Source organism: Pseudorca crassidens, chromosome 2 (genome assembly GCF_039906515.1).
Source record: "Pseudorca crassidens isolate mPseCra1 chromosome 2, mPseCra1.hap1, whole genome shotgun sequence".
In the NCBI taxonomy this organism is placed as follows: Eukaryota; Metazoa; Chordata; class Mammalia; order Artiodactyla; family Delphinidae; genus Pseudorca; species Pseudorca crassidens.
The window spans coordinates 47,130,354-47,139,063 of NC_090297.1; positions in this window are offsets into that span (position 1 = coordinate 47,130,354).

Here is an 8,710-nt window from a genome sequence, read left to right on the forward strand (position 1 = left end):
AATGAATGAGATAAATGTACATATAGAACAAGTTTTTTCAATATTATTTCCGTGGTCATTAAAAATGAAAGAAAATTAAAACTCTCCCTGCCTACCATCAGTTAGTGTTCAGGAAAATAAAAAACAAAAGAAAAGAAAAAAAAACAAAAAAAGTTAGCTGTAAAATAAAGAAACATTCATTATGAATTTTATTACTCCAACTACTGTAAACTGTGTAGGAATCTGAGTTGCAAAGCTACCCATTAAACTGTCTGCTCTTTCCTGTTTAAACAAGGCCCCTCTTGGGTCGTGGCTGCCTGAGTCTTCATGGGTCTGCATCCAGGAAGGAAGACGTTTCTACGGTAACCACTGAGGCCTTCTCTGGAGGTTTGCTGGGAGAGGCCAGGGTCTGGTGCAAGTGACAAACCCCAGTTCCCTTGATAATGTACAGAGAGGTAGCTGCCATGATGTCCAAACGTGAGCAGAATGAGAGCATTCAGGCATGAAATCTCTTTCAATTGCTCATTTGTTTCCTGTGATGGAGAATTCACTTTGTGCTGCCCTTGAGAAATGGCCAATCTAGGCTCAGTGATGTATAACTAATAAATGCTCCAGGAGGAAAGATATTTTTGTGATTTGGGAAAAGAGGTTGTTGATATCCCGTTGTCATTTGGGTCAAGGTTTTAGAAGGCTTAAAACTGTAAGAGATCATAAAGAATAGCCCAATAGCCTTATTTTATAAATTGGGAAATAGATCATGAGAAGGGAGTGGGGGAAGATGGGTTAAAGTCATAGAGTGAGAAGGATGGTATCAAAAAATATCCTAGGGCTTCCCTGGTGGTGCAGTGGTTGAGAGTCCGTCTGCCGACGCAGGGGACACGGGTTCGTGCCCTGGTCCGGGCAGATCCCACATGCCGCGGAGCAGCTGGGCCCGTGAGCCATGGCCGCTGAGCCTGCACATCTGGAGCCTGTGCTCTGCAACCGGAGAGGCCACAACAGTGAGAGGCCCGCGTACCGCAAAAAAAAAAAAAAATATATATATATATATATATATCTTACGCTTCTGTTGAATAAGGCTTGCGTTGTACAATGGTGACTGTCACAATAGAGTGTGGTAAGTACTCAGAGGGAAAGTTGGACAAGAAGCAGTGAGAATGTGAAAGGGGGATACCTGAAGCTACCAGTTACAAAGAGATAGAGCTTGAGCTGAGACTTGAAGAATGAGTAGAAGTTGCTGTCATTTATGCAGCATTTATGTACGACAATGTGCTAAACACTTTCTATGCATCATCTCATTTAATCTTCACAAGAGCCCTCTTATGTGGGTACCATTACTAGCCACTGTTTTTAAGATGAAGAAACAGGCCTAGAGAGGTTAGTCACTTTCCCACACAGCTAGTAGATGGCAGACTTAGGATTCAAACCCAGGTCAATCTAATTCCTATACCCAGCTCTTTATTGACTATTGGTATACTGCCTTCTATAAATAAGTGCAAGAGTTTAGCATGTGGATAAGTTGAGGATAGTGTTCTGGTCAGGAAAAAAAAGCCAGCCCCCATCTGGTACCTATCAATGCTTAGTGGCACTACCGATCTCCCACAGCCTTGTCTAGGGATAAGTAAGCCTCACTGTTTATTCTGACTCCTTAACAACCTGGCTCTGGCCATAATGAGACAATCTGATGCTTACCCAATAATAAAAATCCACACACATTTTGGTGGCCTGGAGAAAGCCCCTGCATCCTCCGTGGAAGTCAGAATACTAAAATCCACTGTGAACCACTTTCTCTCTTACAACTCGCTTTTACAGCCCGTGGGTTTCTGGAGGCTCTCATCATTTGGGTCTCCCTTCATTCTGAACACTCTCAGTAGAAACAATTTCCATCTCAGCTTCTTTTCACAGGGACATGTTGACCCTTGGTGCTTAGAGCCAAAGTGGTGCCAGTTCAGTAAAAAAGTCTTTCATGGAAAATCCATGGTGCAGCTCGATGGAAAAAGTGCCTGCCCATGCGGAGGCTACACCAGTCCATGCCAAACAGAGCGGAAAAGAAAGAAAGTTATCCAGATGTCAAGGCCAAAGTAGCCACGTTGCAGTAGAAGTTATCCAGGTTATAAGAGCCAGCATTAAGCGCTTGCTCTGCAGGCCTTCTTTATATACAGATTCTTATCCTCTTCACAATCCTTCTTTGCCATAGTACAGATGAAGAAACTTAGTCTCAGAAAGGTTCAGTTGCCTGCCAATGATATAGAGTATTCCTACCCAGGACTCTTTGATCCCCAAACCTCCACTTTTTCACATTACCCCAAAATCATCAATCTAGTGGCTGGTTGGAATTATCATAATTTTCGCCACTACTGTTCTGGGTTCCACAGATGCCCATTGGTTAGCACATATGCTGATGCTTTGGCAAGCAAGTACCTTCTGTCTCCCAGGTGCTATACGAGGTCCAGAGAATTTAGAGATTGCTTCATTCTATAGGTCAGTTAGTCACTGAACACGTTCAAGGGCCAGTTACAAGCAAGGTGCTGATGCTAAAAGGGTGAGCAAAAGGCAGAAGCAGACCTGCATGAAAACACCCTCACACTGTAGTGGGTGTCATGAAGAAGTGGTACAAGGAGCCATGAGTGGGCAAAATGGGTGGGGGAGAGGACTTGGTGCTGTCATTAAAGTCAGAGTCATCCCCGAAGAAGTCCCTGGGCAAGACGGGGTAACAGTACAGGTGGGGGAGATAAACTGGGGAACCGATGAAAACCAGGAGGAAGAGGGATGAGTAAAGCAGGCAACTATAGGAGAGCGATTCAGTGTCATGTTCGGGTAAACCACCATGCCTGGAAACAGAGAGGAAGGGGAGCTTAACTGCCCGAGGGCGGGGGTGGCTGTAGAGCACCTTCAGGAGGTAGTGATATCTAAGCTGAGAACTGAGGATGCACAAGAATCCGACAGAGGAGGAACTGTTTGGTGAAAACAGAGGAAACAGAACACACACAGACCCAGAGACAAGAGAGTGTGTGATGTGTTTGAGGAACTGCAAGTGCTTGTAGATGTTGTGGGGACTAAGAGAACAAAGGCAGGCCCAGGATGAGGGTAGGGATGCTAAAGGGAGCGACACTGGTGCTAAATAATAACAGTACTGAAGAACGTTATTCTGTTGGCAAACTCACAGTCAGAGCAGGAGATGTGTCCTCATGTGGATATTAACAAGGCAGATGCCAGCATCACGAAAGGGGAGAGAGGTGGGAAAGAGAAAAGGAGTTAGAAAAGGAACTAATGTTTATTGAGCACCTACTAGGTGCCAGATACCGTCAGGTAGAGCTCCATTCTATGGATGAGGAAACTGAGGCACCAGACGGTGAAACAATCTGGCTGAGGGCACATTCATGTTTCATTCTTCCTCACTGACTTCTGGGACTGTCTTGTGCCTCTATTTCTAAGGGCTTTCTCGTCCCACCAGAATACTACCCAAGTGGGTGATTAAGATTGGCATTAGTCAGGACTCTTATCTGTAAATTCAACTAGCTTAGGTAAATGATACATAGCAGATATGTCTGAATTAAGGAAATAATTAGGAAATGTTTAGCACGAGGGCATAAGAGGGGCAGGAATTCACCTGGGTCTCAAGAAGAATGGAACTCACTAGGGCCCTCTGTCTCTCCTGTGTCACTCTCTACCCATAAGCTTTATACTCTCTTACTACCAACCATTTCCTTCTGCCATGTAGTAGGAGCTTGGTTACCCATAGTTCTGGGGCTTTCCACTACAGAGGGACATGCTGTTTTAGTTTTTAAATTCAAGGAAAGATCTCTGATTGACCCAGTGCGGGTTGTGTCCACGCATGAATCAATCAGCTACAACTAGGAACACAAACATGGCTACCAAGGGTTCATCCCTGTGGATTGGGGATCATTCTCCAAAACCCTTGGTGAGTCAAGAAACCACTCCAAAGAATATCTAAGAAATGTATAACAATATTTATCATTCATGGGATATTTAAGACATAGCAGGCTCTGAACTGAGAAAGCACATTGTTCTTTGTTAACATTATTTGATTCTCCCAACAACCATGAGAAGTAGGGATCTCTAATTTATATATAAGGGAACGGAGGCTCAGAGGGGCCTATCAATTTGTTCAAGGTCCCACACTCGTAAGGGGCAGGAGTAGGATTTGAATCCTGGACTGACTCCAAAGCCATGCCCTTAACTCTCATGCTTAACTACCCCTACTTTGGCTTCCTTGGGAACTGAAGCGAGGGTGGTTATAATCCAGGAGTCCTGGGATCCACCTCTGCCACTGTGTGGCCTTGGACAAGACCCCCTAAGCTCTCCATGCCCCAATTTTATTGTGTGCAAAATGAGAATAATAATTCCTGCTTGCCTACTTTTATAGTCAGCAGATTAAGTGAGACTGAGAGTGAAAGTGCTTAGAAAAGAACCCCATGCTAACAAAGTGAGGCTTTATTACCATTTTATGTCCCCTAATTCCATATGCCATGACTTTGAAACTTCCTATAAAGCAAAACCTATTCTTTGAGATAAGAGTATGTTTGTGAAGAGCCAATAGACAGATCTGAATGTTTTAGGCTGTGTTTTTTGTTTTTTTTTAATAACTCCAGATTGACAGAATTTAACAGAGGAAACAGAAATAGAGTTAATTTATCCTGGATCCAAATGTTAGGCTCCTCTTGGTTTTTTTCAAAACAGACATTAGCATTGTTCCTCTGGATTCCTTCTGTGCTGACACCACCTGGTTTCTGCTTATTTTTTCATTTCACTCGCTTCAGTGACATTGAATTATAATTGGTTTCTGCTGAACTGTCTCATGCTGTGATGTACTGATTAACAAAGAAGATGAAATCTTTCTTTCATTTGGTCAACAAGTTCTGCCTCACTACAATATCTCAGATGGCAGTCCTTTAAGGAACTAAGGTTCTGTGGAATAATTTCCATGCTTAGGAAACAACCACAAGGTTCTGATGAAAGCCTTTGTCAGCTGACATTCTGTTTATGGCCCATCAGCTACAAATTTGCTCAAACTAGGAACTGTGGCATAACCCTCCCATGCCTAAACCCACGCATGGAATCAGGCACTAGGCTGGGTGATGGACTTCCCCAGAACACCTCCATTCTCGGTCACCTTCCACTCTGTGTCACAGCCTCAGCCCAGGCCTTCACGCTGCCACCCTGAGACTATTTAAACAGCCTCCTAACCAGTAATTCATCTCCACACTGGTGCCAGGGTGATCTTCGAAAAACATAGATTCTGACCAGGTCAGCCCTGCTGGTCACCTTTCTGTGGCTGCCTTTTTGCCAGGTCAGCCCTGCTGGTCACCTTTCTGTGGCTCCCTATTTGCTAGACAATAAAGGCCAAATTACTCACTGGTGTCCCCCTTCACTTGAGCTCTGCACATCCTTGTGGCATCATCACATTGCCACCCTGGCCTACCACACCATCAGGATCCATCTTACTCTATCAACATGACAATGATACTTACTAACATTGCTATCTTTTACTGCATATCTGAGTCTGTAGAACACTTTTTCACAAATTCTCAGAAACATCCTATGAGATATTTTATACCTCTATTATACACAGATTCAGAAAGTTAAGGAAACTGCCCAGGATCGCACAGCTGATCTCACAGGTGACAGAGTTGAGACCCAAACCCATGTCCATCTGACTCCCAAACTCTTTCCACTCTGTCACATGGACATTAGGATATACTGGCAGTTCTCTGAATGAGCCATGCCCTTTATACCCTACCATCATCTTTGCAGTACGCGGGCCTCTCACTGTTGTGGCCTCTCCCGTTGTGGAGCACAGGCTCAGCGGCCATGGCTCACGGGCCCAGCCGCTCCACGGCATGTGGGATCCTCCCAGACCGGGGCACTAACCCGTGTCCCCTGCGTCAGCAGGCGGACTCTCAACCGCTGCGCCACCAGGGAAGCCCACCTACCATCATCTTTGCAATTGCTCTTCCCTCTGCCTTTAATACATCTTCCCTTTCTCTGACTGGCTGGCTGACTGCTACTCATGCCCTAAGATTTGTCTCAAATATCACCTTGGGGTGAAACTCTGAGCAATTGCAGATGGAGAGATAAAGAAAGAAATAGAATCAGACTGGAAACCAGGAAACTGGATGAGTCTCCACAGCTCTGTCAGCTAAGCCTCCATGTCTATAAAATAGGGATAATAACCCTACCTACCACCTGGAGTTTCAGGGAGGATCAAATGGGACTTTATATTTGAAACCACTTTGCAAACTATTAAGCCCCATATAAATGTAAGTTATTATTAATTGTTATATTAATTAAATAATTAAATCTCAGCTATAATAATGATGCTTAAAAATGACTATTAATGGATATTAATCAAAACACAGGCTGATGGTAATTACACTAATTAAAACTCTCAGTAATAATGATAATTAGCCCTGATACCGAGAAGTGGTCCTTGGGACGTGGACTAGCATGAAACTGGGGTGTAAATAACACAGTGAGAGTTGGCAAAAGGACCTGGAAGCAGGTTGATGAACAAGACAAGCAGATGAGCCATGCTCTTCCTGGCCGAGAGTGCTGCTGTGCTGAGGAAAAAGGGACTGATAAACACCAAAACCACCTATTGTTATATGAGCATTTGGCTTGCAATGGTCCATGTAGTTGTCTGTGTATGTACATCTCTGTGTGGTAACACCTTCATATTAAGCTTCACTGCATTGAACTACACATGGGTCCATGACCGTGCCATTCCCTAACACCACTTACTCATCACATCACCATGTCTCCTGACAAACCCAAGATCCTTCATGGCCTGGTTCATGGAATTCTCTTCAATGAAGCCTTCCTGGATTTTTCCTGGAAGACTAGGATGTCTTTCTGATCTCCTTCACCTTCTGCAAGCCTCCCCTTAGAACTTACGGTCCCAGGTCCATCACTTACAAGCTGTGTTTCTTCAAGATGTTACATAAAACCTCTTTTATGCTTCAGTTGCCTCATTTACTAAATGAAGATAACAGCAGTATAGACCAGATAGGATTGTTTTGCGAATTAAATAAGACATGGAAGTCTTTTAGAATAGGATTAGACATATAGTACTCCATTACTGTTTGTTATTATTACCATTACTATTTTTGTAATTATTTGTCTCTATATCCATCGCTCTGCCTGACTGTGCACCCCTTCTTTTTGTGTCCCTATTTCCTAGACTTACTACATAATAGCTGCCCCTTTCATTGTTGATATTACAATGGAAATGGATGGAGGATCTTAAGGGAACTGTGGACAAGACTAAAGGCAGTGGGGTAGAAAATTCATTGACCATGAAATCAGATTTGGTTTAAATCTTGGCTCTGCTACTTGTTTAGACATTGGTTTTGTGCAAGTCACTTCCCCTTCTAGGACTCAGTTTTTTCATCTAGAAAATAGAACCAATAATCTCTGGCCTATTTCCTCACAAGCTCCATCATGAAGTTGGAATAAGGACACAGATGTGAAACTGCTTTGTAAGCTGAAAGGCACTAATCAAATATAAGATACTTTTACTGTTATTAGAACCATCTGGAAGTTGTTTGGACTTACAAATTGATAGAATCAGTCAACACCTACTTGACTTACACAGAAAGCAGTTGTTATGCTTGGGTATTTTTTAAGCCCTTAACCCCATGGATATTCCAAGTCTTCTCTCCAAATTCACGCCCAATTTGAGAATGTTCAAGTTTATTTTCCCAAAGACTGAGTAAAAATAGGAATTTAAAATATAGCTAAGGCTGAAACTTCACTAAAGATTTCAGTTTCTATTTCCCTTAAGGGAGTTTCTAGAGCCCTAGTTCATAGCTGAGTTATTAAATGCAACTTAATTCATAGGGTTTCTCAAGGTATCAGGAAGCCCAACCTCAGAGGTTACTTTAGGATAATAGGGAGTTTAGATTAAGATGGTCAGTAAATTGCAAAAAAAAGAAAGAAAGAACCATATAGATGGTAAGAACACTGGACCAGGAGTCAGAAATCCTAAATTCTGATTAGCTCTACAGCCTTCTAGTTTGAACATCTTCCCTACCTGGGCCTGACTTTTCTCAGTAAAATGTGGATAATCTCCCCCCATTTCATTAACCTTTGCCATATAGCAAATCACCCCAAAACTTAGTGACGTAAAAGATCAAGCGTTTGTTTCTGACAATCCTGTGGGCTAGTTAGGAATTTCTGCTCATCTTTCTGGGCCCACTCATGGAGCAGCGTCCAGCTGGTGAGTCAACTAGGACTTGGGCCCAATGGACACAGCCAGGACTCTGAGCCTCTTTTTCTATATAGGGTCTTTCACACTTCAGGTGCTAGCCTGGGCCTCCTCACATGGCAATGCTGTTCTAGGATAGAGAATGTGGAATTGTATGGCTTCTTAAGTCATAGCCACACACAGTGTCTTTCCCTCCGTATCCTATTGGTCAAAGCAAATTACATGGTCAGCCCAGCCTCAGGGGTTGGGGAAACAGACTAGACCCTTCGACGTGAGAAAGGCAAAGTCAAATTACAAAAAGGGACATTGTCACAGGGAGGCATGATTCATGGAGATTTGTGGCATGGGGGAGGCGGGGGAGCTTTTTGTATCAACCTAACACACATCTATCCTGCCTCCACGGCTATTTACAAACATCTAAGCTAATATAATTAGAGACACTTTGTAAAGAATAAAGTCTTACGTCATACAGAGGGAAGGGCACTCAATTTTTGTCCTAATATTTGT